The 23,714-nt window shown below is 40.9% G+C and overlaps 1 long non-coding RNA gene across 1 annotated transcript; it reads left to right on the top strand.

Moving 5' to 3' along the window:
• The first annotated feature begins 14,316 nt into the window (after positions 1-14,316).
• LOC310756263 lies at positions 14,317-21,238 on the top strand. Its single transcript, XR_014544783.1, has 3 exons — positions 14,317-14,409; positions 15,987-16,098; positions 21,080-21,238. It is a non-coding gene; the product is annotated as an uncharacterized lncRNA (long non-coding RNA).
• Positions 21,239-23,714: the final 2,476 nt, after the last annotated feature.

Genomic DNA, 23,714 nt, shown 5'->3' with positions numbered 1-23,714 from the left:
TCAATCAACCCAAGTTTGTTCCTTGACTATCAAATACGGATGACATCTGGATTCTATATTATGCCGACTGGTTTCAGAAATCAACGGAGACATTCCACTACTGTACTAATTGAAATATTTCCCTTTTAGCTTGAAATGTTTTCCACTCATCAAAATGTCAAGAAAGTGAATTTTGGCAAAAAGCTCCTTAGATATTTCACATGTAGCACACAAATGGCTCAACAATTAGCCTCACAGGCTGGGACCATCTCTCTTTTAAAATTATATTTTTGTTTAGATATTGTTTCATCCATTGCATCAGTAACATCAGAAGAAAGGGAATGTGATACAGGAAAGAAAGCAATTGTCCTTTTTTTTCTTGAGGGTTGTATAAAATTTGCCTCTGGCAGAGACAGTGATCTGAATCCTTTCCTCATCTAATTGAACCCTCTAAAACTTTGTGTAATTAGGAGTCCTCTTATCCCTTTTATGCTCGGTAACATGCGCAGACATATGCAAATCACAGAAAAGTAACAATTCTAAAAATAACGAGTTCAGCAGTTGCTAATTGGTTCATTGATTCACACTTATTCAACAAGATAAATGAAGTCTGACAGGCCATGATGGGGGGAAGGCCTCTTTTTTACTAGCTAACCTTAAGAAAGTGGTGTAGGAAGCTTGTAGCAATGCTAACCAACCATTAAGTCAAAGCACCTTCAAGCGTCTCCACAGGGAAATCCCCATTAATCCTTTGCTCAGTGAATTCTTTTTAGATTAAAGGCTTCGGAAAGGAAGCTTGAACTCAGCTGAAACCATTGGCAACCAGACCAATGGATACAAGACTACCAATAAGTTTAGATCTGCAATTCTTTTTTAAAAAAGGAACAATATTATTCAGTGCTATTTTTCTAGAAAAAGAGGTTCGGGAACTCACCACAAATGCCTCCCTTGTTCTCTTATAATGGCAATGGAGCCCACCTGAGAAGTGCCTGAACTCAGTTCCTGTGAGTTCTGGCTGGGGGGGGGGGGAACCCTGATATTATTCAATAGATTTTTAGTAAAGAATATAGTTGTCATTGTAGTTATTGCAGCTATCATCATCACCATCATTTCTTCATCACTTTGTAGGCTCAAACAGATGAACAAAATATTGAGGTACAAAACAACATTTCCTTTGATAGTTGACCATCACACTCTAGATTACCACATAGGGTTTAAGAGAGGACATGAGAAGTGTCTTCTGCTGATACTGAACATGTTACTTCTGATGAAATAAATAAATAAAATTAAAAAATTGTCCAGTTGCACCTTAGAGACCAACTAAGTTAGTTCTGGGTATAAGCTTTTGCGTGCATGCACACTTCTTCAGATACACTTCAGATACACTGTTACTTCTGAATTACTATTGTTCCAAAAAATATTAACAATGGTTCCCCCACCACCACCTTTTTTTAGCAGAAGAGTGGTCCATACCCAAATGTGCCAGTTCTGCCTCTATCACTGGTTAGTCCTTGAATCTTTAGTGGAAGTAGACAGCAACAATGTGTAACATTTGAAACATTTCTCCTCAGCTGCTCTATAGTGCTGTCACCAATGGAAAAAAGTGACTGCCATATCTGTTTTTAAAAATCACTATGATCGCTTAAATTATTGGAAATGCTGAGATGCACATTGCCTGGAATTATCAAAGTAAACTATGAAAGTGCTTAAAAGGTTGAAGGGGATTTAGCAGTCACATCTTAGGAGTTTGCACATCTTTTTATGATCCAAACCGGCAGCATTTTAGACATCAGAGACTGATTTTAAAACACACACACACACACACACACACACAAGATGAAGGTGACCAGTAGATTAAAGGTTCAAATCTTTATAAAACTGTGAATCTGTGTGTGGCAGGAATGTATGATTGGTACACCCAATTTCCCCCCAATATACTACTTACATGATCCCTGTCTGAACACATAGGACACTGTGCACACATTTTGACCAGATCATCCATCTCAAAGGAGAAGCCTCTGTTGGCACAACCATGCATCTTCTCCATGCTTATAGTGTTGCCTATGCCAATGTGGTGCCCTCTGGAAGTTTTGGACTACAACTCTCATCAGCCCCCGCCAGTGCCAATGCTGGGTTTGATGTTAGTTGGCGTACAACACAGTGGGAGGGCACCACATTGGCAAAAGCACCTATAGTTAATATCTGGAAAGATCTCAAGTTGTGAATTGCTGGATATTTCAGTGTAATTGTTTTATGGAATGTCATATTTCTTTTGAGCCTTATGAGCAGCAGATATGTTTTATTTTAATAGCCACCGTCAAAGTTTTCACAGTCTATAACGAAGCCCAGTGTTCTTTATAATAATTATTTAAACTCCTCCGTGATTTATAGCCCTTGTGCATTTTTCATGGTCCAATTTAGCCGCCTCCTCCTAAAATATTTCGTTAAATTTGTGTGCCGTTTATAATGATATATACACCCCATTATTAAAAACAAACCCATTACGTTGCTGCTAAAAAAAAGTGTTTTATGTGTGTAAACTAAGACACACTATGCAATGTCAACATCACTTTCAAGCACTCATTGATATATGGGGACCTAATGGAGTTCTATGCATAATGTCAAAAAAGGGGAATGCAGTTGGAATTTAATAGCATCCTGGCAGTGAACTCTTTTGGAGAGAAGCAAATTTGGGCAAAGTTCACCAGCAGGAAAAAAAAAGCCTTAATTCAAACCAGCACAAGAAGCAGAAATGGAACAAGCAAAAATAAAAATGGAATTTTATATATTACCTTGTCTGAAACACTAAAAGCCTTCATGAATAGTGCATACACTATGTCTAAAGACAACAGAGAATGGGAAAACAAAAGTTTTGCAGTTTAAGGATGTAGCATAAAGAAGAAAGAGGTTCACTAAAAGCAACCACATTGACAAGGTTGAACATGTAAATCAGTTCCTGTAAATCTTTTTCACAGTATTTGAATTCATTGGTCCCATTCATGAACTTTTCACAACCGAAACAATGAACGTGACAAGAATCAGGATTTGGAAAATGCGTCAATCATTAAATTAAGCAATGCCCTGCAGGATGAGATGCAGACAGTCAATCATAACTTGTGCATTATCAAATAATCACATTCAAAACCTTATTTTTTGACATCATTTGAGATAGTTAATATGGTTTTCCTCTGAAGGCTGTCTGATTTTTTGGAATTCTAAAAAAATGATCACATCCTGGTTAGTCAGGAGCATTTAAGCCACTGTTTACTACTTTGGACATTGCAGAAAATTGTGGTTTAACACATCACAATTCTTATTCAAAACCTGGAAAGAAGAAGAGGAGTGATGGGGAGAGCTGAGGAGGAAATGTGTGGGTTCAAATTTCATACTCAGACTGCTAAAAATTTATCAGACTGAGATAGTTACCTCTGAATTGGGCCATTGTTTATGAACATATTGTTCTATGTCATCAGGTTCTTCAGTAACTAACAACATTTGTTTCATTTTTCATGACTCTGACAATCATTCCAATTTCCCAAAAGAGAATTTGAAGTTTTTTAATACTGTGCATGCATGTGTTACTTTCTCAACACTATGGAGTCCCCAAGCCATGAATTATCCTGGAGCTTCTTGCTGCAACTTAAAATACATATTTTTACAAATAGGCTTTTTAAAAAAAATAGAATTGCTATATTAGTCAAAACATATATGGAGCTTGACATATCATGATAATAATCCATTTTAAGTGGGTGCCATCCCCCTGCCCAGTCTATTTGGGATTTGATCCTGAGGAGTCTTTCCTGGCATATCCCATTCCCAAAATTGCTGATGAATGTAAGGAAGACTCCAGGGAAGCCTTTCATAGGGTCTCAGAGCTAGAATACTGCTGCACATACTTGTACCAGCATACAGGGATGCTAGCGATCATGGGAACTACTTTGCTGCAAAGCTCACAGGAGCAGCCCTCTGCCCCATCTCCATATAAGGAAAGGTTCCTACCTGGCTCAAACAACAGATGCTATGTAGAGTATGGCAAATCTCAAGAGTAGTGGAGAGATGTTAGATCAGGATCTCTGAGTGATTTACAGCAGATCAGCAAGAGTTTCTTATTCCCAATTGGTTAACTCAAACAGAAGGGCTTCCCCCCTACAAAAGGGAAAAGGAAAAGGAAAGAAAGAAGCTGATGAAACAAAAGAAAGTGGTAGGAAATCAGGAGTGGATTTTTGTGTGAATGGTCTACACACAGAACAAGCTCCTGGGCTGCGCATATGTTCAGACATACCATGTTCCTTAATAAATGTTCATTTATTTAAAAAGAACATGATTACATTAATATCCTATTATTAATTCCATGATTACCCTGTTAAAAGGGACATATGGATCAAATCCCAAAGGTATGATTCACTACTGCCTAGAGAATCCTGGCTCTGGGATAAAATCCATTTGTAATAAGGTAACTTATGCCTAAGATCAAACAGGAATATATTCCAAATGGACAGGTAAGAGTGCAACATTACTTTGCAGCTCAGCTGCCTCCTGTTGCTGAAGTTATACATTCCAGGATTCTGGTTTCCTTTAAGATGAAACATTTCCCATTCAAAATGCATCTTGAGTTTTCTATGATTACCAAAACCACAAATACCTATTGCTTCTGATAAAATCCGCTTGTCCTTCCCACTGCAGATAGAGTGTGGCTCATAATGTCTTGCCTTTTAAGTCCATTCTATTGAAAGCTGTAGTGCAAATAAAGATGAATGCTATCTCTTTCAAAGACAGCACAAAACCAGTACTCACTCCTTCCCAGAACTGAACAATACTTATCACTACAGCCTGGAATCCTATTTAAGCTTACATAAATTTTCATTTATGATTTTCTCTTCTTAAACCCTGTTTCTAGAACTTTTGCCATTTTCAAACTTGCTTATCAGCATAAGATTTGTATCTGTAACAGAAGAATGACCACTACTAGACTGGCAGATCCAATATCAATTTTCAGGAGCTAGGAAACAGCTTTCCGTATTTATATATAGGCAAAAGGTTTGGGATTTGGTCAGTGGGGGGAGAAAAATTTCAGCTACTGAAAATTACCAAAGGTTTAAGGTCATTGCCTTTTGAAGTATCCAACAACAGCTTCCTACATAGGTTTTCATTCTTCCTCATACCCATTTCATTCTACTAAATATAAAAATAACAGTTTTACCCCTTAGGTCACTAAGCAATTCTGGCTTCTACCAGAAGCAAATTGGTTGTCACCTTTACTGCAAATTTGAGAGGCCTACTATATTAAATATCTGTTGTCACCATTAATTGGCTGGTCCTGTACAACGGGAGGGGAAAACTGGTAGTTCAAGGGCCTGATAGGGCCCCACAAAGTCTTCTCTGGTGGGCCCCCAGCCCCCTGACCAGATAGATGAGCAGTAGGAGGACAGAGAAGCAATGTATTTGTGTCTCTGTTTCTCTGCATGTATGCAATGTCTAATTTTAATTTATTTGAATTAATTTTGGGATGCATTTTAATCGATCGTTTGTTTGTTTTTATGTATATTGTGTTTTATATGATGTTAGCCACTCTGAGCCCAGCTCCAGCAGGGGAGGGCAGGGTACAAATAAAAAATATTATTATTATTATTTGGTGTGCAAGGACATGCCAGCTGTGGAGTTACAATGCCCATATTGTGGACATGCACATGCCTGCCATGAAGCTCTGCAAGAGCATCATGACAACCTTGGGCCTGAAAAGTACAAACTTCTAGGGTCATCATTTTCGCTTGCCACAATATCCCAAATAACATAAAATGTCCTAACTATCCAGATAGAACAGTATTTGAACTGAGATAACAGGTGTTTTAACTGTACAGCCGTTTGGTTCACTAAAGCTTTATGTCGTCAATTGATCCACCAAATGTGACTGATCCACTGAGTGGGATCAAGGGAAATGATACATTTTTTAAAATACACAGGATGGGACATGTGCCCCTCACCCCTAGACAACTGATTGGATCCAGAGGCACTTGTAGTGGAGGAGCTATGTTCATCAGCAGACAGCTGTTTCTGATGAAAGAAGCTCTTCTAGATACAACCCTATGTCCACTACCTTTTCAAAAATTCCAGTCTCTTTTAAACTTTTGTTATTTATCACCTCCCAGTTGAAAGAATGATAAGGGCCGCCTCATTTAGGAGTTAAACTAATTTCCATTTTTATTCATATCTTTCGAATCAAAACCCCATCACAAGGAAAATGTTCTTAAAAGAAAGATTCATGAATTATGTTAAATGAGATGGGGTCATAACTGAACCGTTCTGAAAGTTCCAGCAGCCCTAGCTAGCTATTTTCTTTTATTTGCTCATAAACATTAATGGGGAAAAGTCTGTGGAATAAAAAGAGGAAGAAAAGAAAATGCCACTTGAAAGAGAAAGGCATTATAAAATGTAGCTCTGAGGGGTTTGGGGTTTTTTAAAAAAGAAAATGCTTTCAGGAAATAATGTTCAGTACAATCTTCCAATAGAGGTTGCCCTCAGTCTGGCTTTAGCCAGCCCCCTTTAGTCAGCTTTAGCCAGCGGCCTAAACGGTCAGCTTCTTCCACCCCCTTAGTCTCAGAATTGCCTTTAGGAGGAAGGGGGATGGAGCACAACAGCAGCATTACTTGCCACTGTCTTTCATTGACTCTGTTTCCCCCTACTGTTGACCTCCCTGCCTTCTGCCCTACCAGCTCCAGTGCGCACCAGCCGCCATCTGCAATCTTAATTGTTATTTATACCCTGCCCATCTGGCTGGCTTTCTCCAACCACACTAAGTGGCTTCCAGCACATATAAAAACATGCTAAACCTCAAACATTTAAAACTACTTGATATAGGACTGCCTTCAGGTGTCTTCTAAAAGTTGTGTAGTTCTTTATCTCCTTGGCATAGGTGAGGAATCCAGGATTGAAACTCTGATGAAATGAAGAATTATCAAAATAATCAAATATAGAAACAATTTGTACACAGTACTTTCCAAATGACCTAGGTCAGAGTCAAGTCATCTCTTGATGTGAATCAGTGTCACTTCTTGACTTTGTCCCAGCTGAAGGATTTTTGTCTCTCCCAGTTCCAGTGAAATGCCAGTCAGATCAATGAGTCCCTTCATCAGTGGATATTTGGATATTATTGAGTTAATCCCTTGTTGCAGAATCCACCTGTAAAATAAAATGGCAGCCTAGAAGGAGCTCAGATATATACAATAATTGTTATGTAATTGTGCTCTCATCCTAAAATTTAAAGTGGCTTCCCAGCGTATGTTAGTTATTCATTCTTTATGTACTGTTGATAATTTAAAGTTGCTACCTATCAAGTGTTTTCCAGAAGGATTATATTCACCAACTCCCACCATGGATAATTTATGTATCACCCTACCACCTTGACCCGCAGTGCACAGCCGGCTTGTCATAATATAATAAAATGCTTTCAGGATTCAAGATGCTTTACATAATACAATAAATTCACCAAAAAATTCAATTAAAAGGGTTTAAACAGAGGAAAGGGGGATGGGGAGGCAATATATAGCAAAAGTACACAAAAGTGGATCTCCTGAATAAAAAGATCTGCAGGTACTTTGTCAAATATCTGGATGGTAAAGGGCCACTACTTAGACGTAGAAGATACAATACGATAATCTTTATTGTCATTGTCCCATACAGAACAACGAAATTGAAAAAATCTACACCAGACATTCAAAAACCAACAGGTCTGCTATCCCAGCTATCCCAGCCTGGTTAACCCCCTAAAAACTCTGATACCCCATAATTAAATACAATATACTCCCACAGAGACTACCTTACACTGCGTTTAAAACCAAAATTGTATTTGGTTAAAAACTGTTTCTCAGGCGGCTAGTCCTAGTCTTTATAACCCTGTACCTTCTTCCAGAAGGCAGAAGTGGAAAGAGATCATTTCTGGGGTGCGTACTATCCTGCACTATTTCTGCAAGATGCTCCTAGTTTCAATCCCCAGATTTGGTGGGGAGAGAGACCCCTGTCTGAAAACCTGGAAAGCCTCTGACAGTCAGCGTAGATAATGTTGAGATAAATGGAATGAGGATCTGACTCAATCTAAGGCACTTCCCTATGTTCCTATGGTGGAATACAAATATCTGTGGAGAGTAAAATCCATACTGATGAACCTCAGTAAAAAAAACAAGCAGTTACCAGGCACCTAACAGGACACCTTCAGGAGAAGAAAAGGTTGGGGAGTAAACTCTACACAAATCTGGAGTGGAAAACCTAAGATGGTTAGGTGACGCCTTGTGTGCCTCCTTCCAGCAACTCCTGCAGCCAAACTGGCGCCAAATGTATTGCTCTGCTTTCCTTTGGACCACATCAGTGAGGCCTAGAGGGGAGTCTTGTCATCTGGGCAGCCTATGACCTCCATACACACTGCCCAGCAGTGGCGTAGCGTGGGGGGTGCAGGGGGGGCGGGCCGCACCGGGCGCAACATCTGGGGTTAGGGCAAATCCATGGGTTAGGGGGCGCAAATCCACAGGTTAGGGGGCGCAAATTACTTGCCTTGCCCCGGGTGCTGACAACCCACGCTATGCCACTGCTGCCCAGGCCTGCACCCCAGGAAGGTCACTTTGGTGCTCAGCACGGGAGGCAGCAGTTGTGAGTTACCAGTCTCTGCAGCCAAAACAGGTGCTGTGATTCACCGGTGATTTGGCTTCACCCCCAGAAGCACTCTCCGTTGTGTCTCGAAACAGACAGATGCAAACAAAAACAATACTGGGTAGCTTATGTGACCAAATAGCACATGGTGATTTAAAAAAATGACATAATAGTCATAGAATCTATGAGCTTGGCCCTAGGTGTTTTGTACTTAGGACATCCTTTAGCAAGTGGCTAAACTCAAATGTATCCTTTTTCTATCTAATAACTTCTACTACAGTAATCTAATTGCTGGGTGATGATTATATGATGATGATGATGATGATGATGATGATGATGATGATGATGATAATGATAATAATAATATTGGGCGGCTTCCACAGAAACCAAAAATACACTTAAATATCACACATTAAAAACTTCCCTGAACAGGGCTGCCTTAAGATGTCTTCTGAATGTCAGGTAGTTGTTTATCGCTTTGACATCTGATGGGAGGGCGTTCCACAGGGCGGGCGCCACTACCGAGAAGGCCCTCTGCCTGGTTCCCTGTAGCTTTGCTTCTCGCAATGAGGGAACGGCCAGAAGGCCCTCGGCGCTGGACCTCAGCGTCCGGGCAGAAAGATGGGGGTGGAGACACTCCTTCAGGTATACTGGGCCAATGGGTGGATGGATGGGTGGATGGATGGATGGATAAATAAATAAAATAAATGCTGGCTCCAGGATGGGGTAGGCGGACATTGCACCACTCAAAGGACCCAACTCAACTGGAAGAAGCAGGGCATGAAAACAGAGATACAGTATTCTAGAATGAAATGGAAAGCATAGCACTGTCTTCAGGGCTTGGCAAATGCCCACTCATCCCACCCTCTAAGAACCACATGGACAGACAGACAGGCAGACAGAGAAATAGTTGTCTATCACATAGCCATGATGTAGCATAGTGGAATTAATCAATCATCACAGAATTAGCTGGTGTTAGGGGAGGGGTAGTACCTTTGGTAGGCAAACACTATGCTCCTTCTCAGGTAGTTTGTCCACCTTTGGTTCCCACCCTGTAGCCCAGGACTTCCACACACACTGCAGAGGCTTGTGCCCTGGGGAGGCCACTTTGGTGCTGCTAATGCAGCAGTTTGACTTCACCCCTGGAGGTGCACTCCATTTTCTATCAAAACAGACGAATGCCAACTATAGAATTAGGTAGTGTCCCATTTTGTTTAACAAAAATTTGCAATATGTCAGCTTATATGCGTATTCGTAGTGACAGAAGTTTATCCAAGAGCAAAGTTTCCACATGATTTGGTATTATCTTTATTAACAGCACAGCAAGAGCTTTTTCTCTTCAGTACTATCGAATTTATCCACAGTTATTTGCAAGGCAGCCCTGATGTTTTGAACATCCAAGGGACTGCTATTTACATAGCATTCCACCAAACTCCCCGGGTTATATTTTGTGGTTCTAAAAGTTGAGATTTTCACTACTACCAAGTTGTGGTATAAAATTAAAACAACACACATGCCAAATTCATATTCATTATTCTTTGCCATTGAACTGTTAATCATCTGTCCTGCTGTAAGAATGCCAGTGGTATAAGCATTTAACTGTATAAGCATTTCATTTAAAATTCTTCAGTTCTACTGTTCCTACTTAATAAATTCAAACACTGTCCTGAGTCGTTTCTCCGCCACAACTGTCTCCCACTGCTTATCTAACTCACTCCTGAAAGAGCAACTTCCCTTGTGGTATTTTTTTGAAACATTACCTTTCAGGCAGGAGAAGCCACAAGGGAACATTGTAAAAATTTGCGTGGGTGAAGGGTGAATGAGCTGACAGCTGCAATGTAAAACAATAATTGAATTTTAAAAGCTAAGTACTTCACCAATGCATGATAATAAAATATACTTTTAAATGCTTCTACAGTCTAAATTTTACCTAATATAGTTTGGTTTCAATTGCCATTCAAGAGAATCTTAATGTTGTTCAGAATAAGCAACATTTTGAACAGAATCATTTGTATAGTTCTGTAATGAGATAGACAGACATTTAGATAGCACTCCCTTCAGAATATATACCACAGGAGACAGAAATAAAGCTTTCTTGCCCAGCAATCATGCAAGGATTATTCTAGAAGGAAATGGTACATAGGCTTTCAGACATAATTATTTTATGACAAAGGGCTTGCTCATGCATTGCAATGAACACAGATACAAGCATTCTGTACACATGAACAAACATTTATGAGAAAGACTGTATACTCATTGAATTGTACAGCTCAGCTTTTCATGCACACAGGTACACAGATTGTACACTCATTGAATGTAATATGTGAATATCTCTAAAACCTCAGGAAAGTACAAGGAGTTGAATCTAGCCCTCTGAAACAAATGTTGAGGGTGCATGGGGGGAGAGCAAAGAAGGGGGAAGCTCCATTCTGCAACCAGATGTCTGTTGCATAAGCAGAATGTCAACACTGAATAAACCCCATGTCCAACTTACCTTTATCGTGGCTGTAATTTCCTGGTTATTATGGAAGACTTCTTCTCATAGATAAAGCCACTGGAGAGATCCAAATGAAACATGCCTCTCCATGTTTGTAAGAATCTTTGGGTTGCTTTGCCTTTGCCTACGTCGGAACGCCTGAATACTGCAATTCCTGCTTGTTCTGATATTCCTGAGGTCAAGTTGGTATGGATTTCCACATTCTTGTTGGCAGGCCCCACCCCATCCCTCTCATTGGTTCTTGGGTAGTAGAGAATAAAAGGCTAGAGCCCAAATCAACACAGAACAGGTCAAGTGTTGCCAGCATCTAATCAGCAGTTTCCTAAGCTCCCTAGCTAGGTAAGGGTTGCCAACTGACTCCTCATCAGGATTCACCCCTCTCAAGTGTGGAGAAGACTCATCCCCAAATTAAGACTCTGTCAGAAGCTGAGACATCCCCCTGCATCCGGGATATAGTTTCTCCTGGAAAGTGAGAGGTGGCTTCCAAATATCCAGATTCAAAATCTATCTTCACAGAGCACAGAGTATTGCCCATACAAATAAATACATGGTCTGCCTCCTTGTTTCAGCCTTTTTAAATACAAAGAAGGCTTCTTCCAGCAGCTCCTGCAGTCAGGCTGATGCCAAATGTATTGTTCTGCTTTCCTTTGGACCACACCAGTGAGGCTGAGAGTGGAGTCTTGTCGTCTGGATAGCCAAAAACCTCCATACACACTGCCCAGGCTTGCACCCTGGGAAGGTCACTTGGGTGCTGCTAATGTAGCAGTTTGACTTCACCCCCAGAAGTGCACTCTGTTGCCTCTTGAGACAAACAGATGCCAACAAGATATTAATAAAGTAGGATGCATTAAAAATATTCAAAAGTAAAGTGGATTTAAAAAGGCAGCGGTCCTTTTAATTCATTTCCCTCCTCTTATTCCCAGTCATAACATTAAAGCAAGTAAACAAGACTACAGACACAAGAGAATGATGGTGGGAGGGTTTCTTTCCAGCACAGTCTCTATATCAACTCTTCTCTCCCTCCCCACTCCTTGGGGTTCTAGCCTGTGGGTACTATCACAGTTCAGAATTTCAAGCCAGGCTGCCTAATCTCACAGGAATAATTTAGATGGATACCTGCATAGTTTGCTTAATAACGTTCTCTCTACAACATCTAGAGACTCACTTCTTTAGAAAAAAGTAAAGAAATCTGGGAGCATGGCGCTTCTGTTGGCTGTGAGTCCTCATTGTATTAGCCAAATTACAGTCCTAGATTTTTGAAAATGAAGTCAAATGATAAAATATATGCAGATATTTACAGAATGCCCACTGTATGCTGGTTTATGCCTTGTCGGAAGTTTAAAAGCAACACTGTACATTTCCGACACACAGACTCAATGCCACAGCACAATGCTGATGCCTCTACATTCATCATAAAGCAAGGCTTGCTTATGACTGTGGCAACACTTTAGCCTATAAACATTTTACACACTGCTATAAAATGCCACAAAAATAGCTTTGAGAATGAGAGCATTCTCGAAGCAAGAAGCAGATACTTTTTCAGCTCATGTCTTTGGAAGCTAAATCATTTCTACCTCTAGCCAATTTCTGCCCTCAGCTAGTTCTAACTTGAAAGTATAGGTGCAAACTTTGTGTCTATCTACTTCATTTACCAATTCAACACACAGCTGAAGTTCTGGTCTCCTGGATCATACTACAGAAGCACTGTCTGGTACTGGCCCTCTCATTATGCAGTGCAGGGTATGTGAAAATAGTTAAACCTACATTGGCTTCAAGAACAATGTTAGCAGACTTGCACTGGCCACAGTTAGTCAGTTGCAGCAATTACAATAAATAGTCTTTTGGAGTCTTAAAATTGTTATGGTATAAGCTTTGAGTGGAAGTCTATTGCAGTGCAGTCAACATGGTGCCCTCTAGATGTTGCTGGACTACAACTCCCATCATTCTCAACCATTGGCCATTGGGTGTTGTAGTCCAAAATACTTTGAGAGCGCCAATTTGACTATCCCTGGCTTCTGCCATAATACAATTGTTAGTCTTTAAGATGCCATCAGACTCTTCCTTGTTTTCATTTGCTCTCCTCTATCACAAGAAAGGGACGCGGGTGGCACTGTGGTCTAAACCACAGAGCCTAGGACTTGCCGATCAGAAGGTTGGTGGTTCAAATCCCCGCGATGGGGTGAGCTCCCGTTGCTCGGTCCCTGCTCCTGCCAACCTAGCAGTTAGAAAGCACATCAAAGTGCAAGTAGATAAATAGGTACCGCTCCAGCGGGAAAGTAAACGGCGTTTCTGTGCACTGCTCTGGTTCGCCTGAAGCGGCTTAGTCATGCTGGCCACATGACCCGGAAGCTGTACGCCGGCTCCCTCAGCCAGTAAAGCGAGATGAGCGCCGCAACCCCAGAGTCGGCCACGACTGGGTTTAATGGTCAGGGGTCCCTTTACCTAACACACGAAAAGTGGGGCAATAATGTAACAAATAATATTGTCCCTCAAAGAAGTAGAGAACTTTTACTCAGGAATGCTTTTAAGGGGTTGGCTTCCAAAGGCACAAAGGCTGCACTGAAAAGGCATCTTCCCAACTCAGAATTGGATGAATTCACTTTATCAAAACAGTAAGGATTGTTTGGTACTCAGTAGCTTGGTACATCATTGCATAGTACATTGCTGAATAATGCTTTGCAGAGTGTTATTGTTGAGCCTCCAGTTACTAGGTGATGTACAGTACATAAGAGGCACACACAAAAGAGGCACACCTCAACTTAGGTGGCTTTAAAAGATTAGACAAATTCGTGGAGGACAAAGCTATCAATGGCTATTGGCCATGATGGCTATGTTCTATACCTCCACGGTCATCTACATATCCCAAGATAAGCCTGTAATGCTGGGTGGGGGACCTATGGGCCAGACTTGGCCCACCAGGTCTCCCCAGTTGGCCCACAAAGCCATTTATAGGCAGCAAAATTCATACTCCCTACACCTGTCATACATGGTGTGGGTGTGGAACTACAAGGGTAAAGCTATAAAGCAAGAATCCTGAATTTAAAGTGGGTTCCTTTACTAGGACAAGGTGCTTTGCCAGCTGCCTATCAGCTGGTGGGGGGTAGGAGCAGGCCCTGCTCCCTCTCAGCACTTCTTCCTCCCACCACTATGTTCTGAAATCCCCCAATTGTCAGGATTTAAAAGCACAGCACAAAGTTTTCAAACTGCCATCATGATGCTCCTTCAAACCTATGATAGAGTCTAATGGATCCTTGCTCCATCCCTAAACAGAAGGGCTAGTTAGGATCCAAGCCATGGTACTAAATTATAATATTGTGTCATTCTCTGTACTACTTGCTCTGCCTTCTTTTTTAAATGGTACAACACTTGGTATTTTGTTTTCTCTTTTTCGGAGTCCCTAGTTTGCTGATTGGCTAATCATTGTCAAATCAGGAAGGCAAAACTAAAATTAGTTGACAATCTGAACTACAAAAGGTTCAAGCTTTACAAGGCAACATACTTGGATTAAGATACTTCTCTCCAACCTCCCCCAAAATGCATACATACCATATTGGAGATACGAGCACAAAATGTCAAATTTCTTTTAGTTATTCAAGTGGCCCATTTGCAGAAGCTGGGGGACAGCTAGTCAATATGGTAAGAAATCAGACTCTCATGTTCTGAGAAATGCAGTCAGGTGCCACAAATGTTTGGCCATTCTGTATACATACATACCTAAAGCACAAAAAGAAATAAAAGCAGATTGGGAACATTTATATAAGGATGCTGAAACTGACAGTTTTATTATTCCTGTTGAGAGCCATGCTAAGTTTCAATGTGATGTTTCACCCGGTTTCTTTATGGGGAAGATTTATGTTCTCTATAGCTTTCAGCTCCCAGAATTTTCTGATAGGCTAAGAGCATTCACTGCTACACCAAAAAATACTACAGATAATACCTGAGCAAACAAATAATTTATTACACACAAACCTTTGGCTCACGAAGGTCACTTCTTCAGGTACAAGCCGAAGCCCTCCATATTATCAGAATTTATCTAGCTTGTCTTTTCCATCTAGAAGGCATGAATACAAATGCAAAGGGGAGAAAGATCATGACCCAGGGGGGCTTCAGAGTTTAATAAGGACTATTGTTCTAAGAGCTGTTGACAACTCACTGCAAATTTGTCAAATGCTGTTTCTGTAGTGAAGAAACAAGGGGAATATGGCAGGGAGAAATGCAGTGCAGGTTCACTGAGAGAACATGGGGGCTATGCAGAAGCAGAATGAATGGAAACATACTCTCTCCTACTTCCACTGCATCAGTTCACCATCTCTAGTATGCGGAACTATATTAACTTCTGCGCTTGAGTTTGATCTTGCTCTGAACAGGGTTGTGCTTTCCAGCAGCTCCATAATCCATTCTTAAGTGCCATGCAGTTAGTTGGGAAGGAGGAAGAAGAATTCTGGACAAACTGTAGGGACCTTCCTTGCTTTGTGTCAGTTGTAACAGTTCTTGGTCATTGCAAAGCGTTTCCGCTGCTTCTTCTCCCAGTCCAGCAGGTTGATTCATACGTCTGCCGTAGATGTATGGAAAAAAGAACCACATGCTTCATCTCATGCTGGGGATAGCTCAGTTGGTAGAGCATAAGACTCCTAATCTCAGGGTCATGGGTTTGGGCCCCACATTGGGCAAAAGATTCCTGCATTGCAGGCAGTTGGACTAGATGACCCTCATGGTCCCTTCCATCTCTACAGTTCTATGACTTTATGCTTATGGTTCCCTCACAATGACATTACTGGAATGTAAAGTGAAGTATGAATGTAAGGTAAGATCAGCCACCCAGAAATTCTTCCCACAATCGCAATGACTGAGAAGTGTGCTGCTCTAATTGCAGAAAATGTGGGGACACTCCAGCATCATCCTCAAAGGTCCCAAATCATAGACCATGCAGCACACATTAATGTGTATCCTGAGAGGCTTGAGAAATAATTGCATGAATGATTCTGGTGAGTCTGTGAACTAGTCATCTCTAGCACTAAAATTTCATGTGGGAAAAAGCTGCTCGATAGTTTTCCTTGTCTATTAATCACATTAGCCTGAATACTTGCACTATAATTTATTTCTCGTTCAATTTTTTGTCTTCTTAACTTTGTTTCCTTTTCTTTTATTATTTTGACAAAACCTTACCTACTCATAACATTTAGGTTGCAGTTCTATACACGTTCACCTAGGAATAAGTTTCACTGAGATCAATGGGATATCCCTGTGAGTAGACATCTATAGGTTTGTGCTGTTAGATTCCCTATACACTCTCAGTGCATTGGACAATCAGAAGAGAGGCCTCATAATATGGAGCATTGGTCAATGTTCAATGGTCAGGGATGGTGGAGATGTAGCCAATGTTATCTGGAGAGAACCACATTGCCTATCCCTAGTTTATGGGACAGAGAAAAAGAAACTCAACTCTACTGGCATGCATTACAGCTTTCTTTTCCTTGTTTAGAGTTGGTACAAGTGTTGCTGCCCCAAGTTAGTCACTATAACTGATTATTCATGCAAGTGAACAGTATAAAATCTCAAGTGATGAGCTACCAAGCACTCCCTGGTGTTTCAATGACTAGAAACACTGCAAAATGCTTTCCCGCCCTCCTGTTGAGAGAAGCAGCCAGTGTGACCATTCATGTGTCTCTTTTTCAGATGCAAATTCATACACAGAAAGCCAAGTGGAAAATCTTTCCAAATATCAGCACCTGCTCTTAAGATAGGCACAGAACACATGGTGGTGCTTCAGAACACTTCCATTCTTCTTCAGGGCAGCATTATGTCTGCATCCAGATGGCTGGACTGTGTGTCACTTCTATAAAAATGCTTGTGATGTGACCAAACTAAACTAAGAACATACGAAGGCCCATCGAGTCCAGCATCCTGTTCTGACAGTGGCCAACCAGATGCCTGTGGGAAACCCGCAAGCAGAACCTGAGTGCAACAACACTCCTATGATTCCTTCCTGCCTTCTGATTCCTACAATCTGTGGCGTGCAACTGGGACCAGAAGCTATATAAAGGAGACAAAGGTTAAACAGCTGCTTTTCATTACTACAAAATCGCATTGATCTCCATTGACAGTTCGGTTCATTAGGCCTCCAGAAGCTCTTTTATTATAACGACAATGCTGAAATCAATCCTTGAACATGACCCAGCTGCACTCACCTGACATAAAATCACATTCTTAATCAGGATCCCAAGGGGCACAATTACTTACCTCAAGACTACTCCCATGCATAAGCCAAACAGAATTCAAAACAAAAACAAATATTTTCTACGAGGTATTAGGGCTTCCCTCACTCTGTGCTCTATAATATTGAACAAGGAATTTATCTATCCATAGAACTCCATGATATGACTTGAAGAAATCACAATACAGGCAAGGTTGGTAGCGTTTCGGGATATTGCCTGCATGGAATTTCACACACAATGTGAAATTCTTATGCACCATTAGGCAACTCATGCACTAACCTGAGAAACAGCAAGAGAGCCATTAAAAAATAATAATGCGAAGGGCTGTAGACAATGTGAGTCTTAGTTGGAGAAGACCCATTAAAAGTAATAGGCATGGCTAACTTAGAGCAATTGATTTAAATGGGTCTACTTTGAGTAGATGTTAGTTGGCTAACTTCGTAATGATATGCTTTAAAACAGTCATTTACTGGGAAGCATTCAATTGAACATCAGTGGATGGGCTCCCACCAGCACAATGGGACTTTCTCTCCCCGCCATATCCCCCTGTGCCTCCCCAAAATTCAGGCTAGAACAGCACATGGCCATAAGACATGAGGAATCATCCATCTGCCGAGCAGGAGTGCTGATGAAACAATCAGTGGAGTGCAACACTGTAGCACACCTATTACAAATGTCTTCCGAATTTGAGTTGACTTGACTTTTCCAACTTGAGTTGAAAGGATTTTTTTAAAAAGAGTATCTAAATTGAGTAAAGCATAACAAAACAGGGGAGGGGAGATTATACGATGTCAGGGCCGTCTTAAGTATATCCGGTGCCGTAGTGCAAAGATCCCTCCAGCACCCCCACCCCCCATTTCCCAGAGTTGCTGACCTTTTTACGGCACTGCCAGCAGCTTCGCGGGGCTGGAGGAGGTGGGCAGCGGTGCTGCTTCAGTGAGGCGGGCAAGGGCAGCAAACTGATGCAGGGAGGCGCCACGCCACACCCAGCCTCCACCTCTTCCCTGGTGCCCTCCAGAACTTGGCACCCTGGCGCCCGTGCCACTTGCTTCTATGGGCAAGATGGCCCTGTATGATCTGCCTGGTGCTTCATAAGGTGTCAGGAAGTTCCCAGTACTTCAGGTTTGTTATGCTATGATTCAAGCCGCATTTGAAAGAAAGCCCTGTTAAGTAGAACTCATCTATGATCATGTCCCAATTTAGTGGAAAACACTACCCATTCCCTTAAACCAGTCCAACAAAGAGATTGGATATAACATATTGAGAAATTAGCTGTGAGAGTTACATCTGCTTGTGTTAATGGATTTTTATGCCTGGAGCCATGTTGCTATCCTCTTAGGAAAATTGCTGAACAAAAGCATATTTTTGTTATTAAAACTGAAGAAAAAAGTTTGGGCTTGTTTTTGTTTTTAATATATCCTAGTTTGATTCAGACCAAGTGTACCAAAAGTCTTCAACAGATGTTCATTAAATTTTGGTGCAGTGTTTATTTATTTTTCACAAAATGTGCATAATCTTCAGTATAGTGCAGGATGCAGAAGGAATTTTTTTTATCATAATAGAGAAGTTTGAAATTTGCCCTGGGAATATTGTATAACTTGTTCATTCTCTTAGCATTTATCCCAATTCCTTCAAATGATTATTCTAAGCACAGACACAGAAATTTTGCTCCCAAATTTCACAGTGGCCAAAATTTGGTGAGGACTTAGAGATGCACAAAACCTCTAAGTGAAATGTTGTTAAATCTACTAAAAAAAATTTTTTTATTGTTTGTTTGTACCCCGCGCATCTGGTTGGGTTGCCCCAGCCACTCTGGGCAGCTTCTAGCATATATAAAAAAAGAATAAAACATTAAACCTTAAAAAGCTTCACTATTCAGGGCTGTCTTCAGATGTTTCCTGAATGTTATATAATTACTTTCCTTTCCATGGTTCTAAGCAGGACCCTCCAAATTCACTTTAAATTTAACATAAGGAGCTATTTGTTGTGGGATGGGGACTCTAATTCAGAGCAATGGGAGTGGAAATCCAAATAAAATATGTATCCAATGATGTACAACCATACAGTGATTCTCTCCCAAGCAGTGGCTTGCAATCTACTAATTAGCAGTTGCTGTTGTTTAGTCGTTCAGTCGTGTCCGACTCTTCGTGACCCCATGGACCAGAGCACGCCAGGCACTCCTGTCTTCCACTGCCTCCCGCAGTTTGTTCAAACTCATGCTGGTAGCTTCGAGGACACTGTCCAACCATCTCGTCCTCTGTCGTCCCCTTCTCCTTCTGCCCTCAATCTTTCCCAACATCAGGGTCTTTTCCAGAGAGTCTTCTCTTCTCATGAGGTGGCCAAAGTATTGGAGCCTCAGCTTCAGGATCTGTCCTTCCAGTGAGCACTCGGGGCTGATTTCCTTAAAAATGGATAGGTTTGATTAGCAGTAGAAAAACCTATTCAGGTAAGGTCTTGAGGATGCTGAACAAAGAAGCAGAAAAGACTAATGGGTTGGGTCTGTTAATGCTTAGATTTGCTGCTAATACAGCTAACATCAAGTGCTAAACCATTATTGCATGTTCTTTGAGGATTTTCTAGCCCAGTGGCTAGATTTGTTGGATTTGAATGCTGATGAAGGAGTGGAGGGACCAGGATCAGATTCCTGCTCAGTCATGAGTAAGTCACTGGCTCTCAGCCTAACATACCCATACTGTGCTGAATTCTGTGAAGGAAAAATGGAATGTAAATGTATGGGAGGGTGTTGTTGTTTTTTAAGGCTGGGGGGGCAGCTAGCAGTCATCATCAGCACAATAACAGTGGCATGGGTTATATGATATGAAAAAGGCAGGTTATTTTATGTTAAAATCACTGAAAGAGGGGGTTGCTTTGGAACATGACATTGGGGAGAGAGAGCCTTGATCATTCCTTCAGTGATAATAACAACAACAACAACAACAACAACAACAACAACAACAACAACAACCCTTCAAGCTTCTGTGCTCCTTGGGGGGCCGGAGGAACATGAAGGTACAATACTTAAGAAAAATGTGTAGTCATGCTTTAAGTTTAGGAGCGGAACAATTTGTTCCTATAATGACCATGAAATAACTTGTGAAAGTGGTGTCAGACCATTTGTTCAGTCTAAAATGGTGGTGATAATGCAGGCTCTTGGGTCTCTTGAAACTAAAGCAGCTTGTGTTTTCAGTGCTCCAGGCTCTTGAGTTTTGGATGTGAGGGCGATCTGGCTGCGACATCTGTCACCCCATTGATCACCAGGGTTGATTCGGGCAATCTGGCTGGCTAGGCAGGTGTCCCCTCCCTCCCACACCACTCCATGTGCATCCCTCCCGAAGATCAAGGTCCTTTTGTAAGCTCTTGGGTCTTTCCCAAGACATTTTACTTGAGGTCCTAGCAGCTGAGCCTGGGTCCTTATACATGATCCTCAAGGTCCAGGGACCTGCCCAAGGCTCTGGTTTCTACTGCATATTTTTGCTTGCGCTCCTCCACTTATTCAAACACACCAATGTTCATTTTGACCTTCTCCCTTGGTTCATATTTTCTTTATCATCTTTCCTTTTTAAAAAATTACTTTTCCCTACTGTGGAACAGTAGGAAAATCTGGCCCAAGAGGAACAAGCATTTGCACCCATGAAATTAATTAGCCATTGTTAGGCTTTTTTGCAGAGAAGTCCTCGGAGCACACTTGTTACATTAATTGCTCTCCACACTGGCAAAACTCGTGTAATCTGATTTTTCTATTATTTCCCAGGTGTGCCGCATTGTCAGAGAGCTCTCAGCAACAAAATATGCAGAAATCGCTTGAAGTAATTCTAAAGGACAGCAGTGCAAGAGAAAAACACTGAAGACAAATGTGCCATTGTTTGTTATCTTAGGTTTGAATGTACAGTTTCAAACCAACAATACCGAAGGACAGCATCTGTTTAACATTCAGAGGAAGGTTATTGGAATGATTCCTATGAGTGTATAAGTTGAAAGGGTTTTATCAGAATAAAACGACCATCCAAGCACAATAGTAGATAATCCTGCACTCCACATCTGTGAAGGAATCCGGCCGGAACTCACAGGAATCTCCTTCTAGATAGACTCTATCATCAAGTAGCATAAATGACTTGGTATAGTTTTGGATGTGTTCACCGCTAGGGAACCTGTGGCCCTCTAGAAGTTATTGGACTACAACTTCCATCATCCATGACCTTCAGGATGGCTGGGGATGATGGGAGTTGGAGTCCAACAACACCTGGAGAGCCACAAGTTCCTCAGTCCTGATTTAACAGGCTGCACAAGGACTGGCTTGCATGGTGGTCCTTGCCACACATTCAACTGAAGATCTGAATTGAATGCTTACAGTTACTGAACTGCTATAAGGCATCTCTCATTCTGGTGAAATGTAACGTGCACGTAACCCACAGAAACCATTTCAAAAGTCGAAGTAGGAGAAGTGGTACTTGAACTTGGGTTCTTCACAGGAAAACAGCCTCTGCACATAGTGTGTACTTTAGCACAGTTCTTGGAGATGAACGCTGAGGAGATTCTCCTCCACTCTACTTACATCCACACACATCCCTATTAGGGAAAGAATATATTCCCTATGTCTATTAGGCAAAATTGCATACAAATTCTGCCTATTAGAAGAAATACAAACTAGCAGAAATACTGTAAAATCAATGAATGTTAAAATGATGTTGGATTGAAAATAAGTGGCATTAGCAACAAAGTTAATAAGAATATGCAAAAATGAATTGATAATGGATGAAAATATAGAGTTAAAAAATGTTAAGATATAGAGTTAAGATAAATGAAAGAGGGTAAGGATTTGCTGACTTGATTATGTAAATGGGAATACAAAAAGGGGAGGTGTGAGGAGGTCAAAGAAACAAGCAAAGGAGTTTAAAGTTATGAAAAACGGATTTGTTTTTAAATTTTTCTTACTTTTTTGTCTTTGTATGTTGTATTTTTTATTTTTATTCTTTCTTTCATGTATTTTTGTATTCATGCTTTTGTAAAACTTTAATAAATATTTCTTAAAAAAAACAATAGAAGAAATACAAACTAAAACATTGATTTTTAAAAATTGCAAGCTGATGTGCAAATGTGGCAAGCTGGACAAGACTGGAAAAATTAGAAATTGATAGAAACTAAAAATTGGCAGATTCATCCATTCTTAAGTCTGCCTCATGAGGATGATTAGGCAACTCCAGTTCTCTCTTACATCCTATAACCCACTGGCTATGAATTGAGAATAGAGAAAGCTTTGTATGATATATCAGACTGGTGTGCAGCTGTTTCCTTTTTTGCTGCAGGCCCCTTAAGGCAAAAGGCTAACAGTGATCCACGGACATCTGGTGCGGGTGGGTGTACACACACATATATAGGAATAAATAATTCCTTAAGCAATAAATTCATATCCTGTTACTGGTTTATTCAATGGGGAGCATGTAGTGAGTATTTAGATATATTTTATAGTGTGTAATTGCCTCAAAACCACGTAGGTGTTTGTGTTAGTTTCCAAGACAGTATCTATCAATATTAATGTGAAGTTTGCATTTGATTCCCACATTGTAACATTTGCTTCATCCTCCATTTTAAAAAGTGCTCTCCAGAACCACTTTCCTTCAGCCATGCTGTGTAGAACAATTGTGGGATTGTTATTTTTGGGGGGATCTTTCAGGAACCCCCTTAAATGCGTAGCTGCACCTGTGTGAGAACTTGCTCCTTAATGGAGAATGATTGGGAGGCGAGCACATCAGTCCACCTGTCAAAACATTAGTTCCTTAGGACTTACATTACTGAACATGACACATTTGATCTAAGTGAAAAAGACTTGAGATAGGAACAGGCTCCATTCTATCATGAAGTAGGTATGACTTAATTTCTAGCTGCACAGAGCTAGAGCACAAGGGCACACCTAGGCAAGTTACATGTTAAAACATCCTGCACTGGGCAAGGTCTCCCTTATGGTCTCCTAAGTGGAAATGCTAGGAATTTCAAGGAATTTGAACATAATTCTTTACCTTACAAGAGGGGAGGTGGTGGGTTTGTTTTCTTCCATGCAGGGAATTGAAGCCTTTTGTGTATGTTCTACTAGTCAGAACAAATTAACTGTAAACAGGCGTGATTGCTGTCATCTTGTCATGGAGACAATTCAGGTTCAGCAGCGAGCAGCGGAGAGTGGGGAGCAAGGTGAAAGCCTTACAGCTGGAGCCCCAGATGTTAAGGGACCAGAGTGGGAGCAGCCCTGGTTAAAACCAAAGCACGTTTCTTTAAAAAGTTAAAAAAACATCCTAGCAAGTTGAACACTTCAAGAGGACTTTGCAAATACTCAACTCAAGATGGCATGAAGGCTTCTTACCACAGAATAACTCTCACCCAGCAATGAGAGTAAA

The sequence above is a fragment of the Podarcis filfolensis genome (assembly GCF_964270895.1).
Source record: "Podarcis filfolensis genome assembly, chromosome: 2".
NCBI lineage: Eukaryota > Metazoa > Chordata > Lepidosauria > Squamata > Lacertidae > Podarcis > Podarcis filfolensis.
Note: the sequence above shows the minus strand (reverse complement) of the source record. Positions and strands in the feature narration are given on the sequence as shown.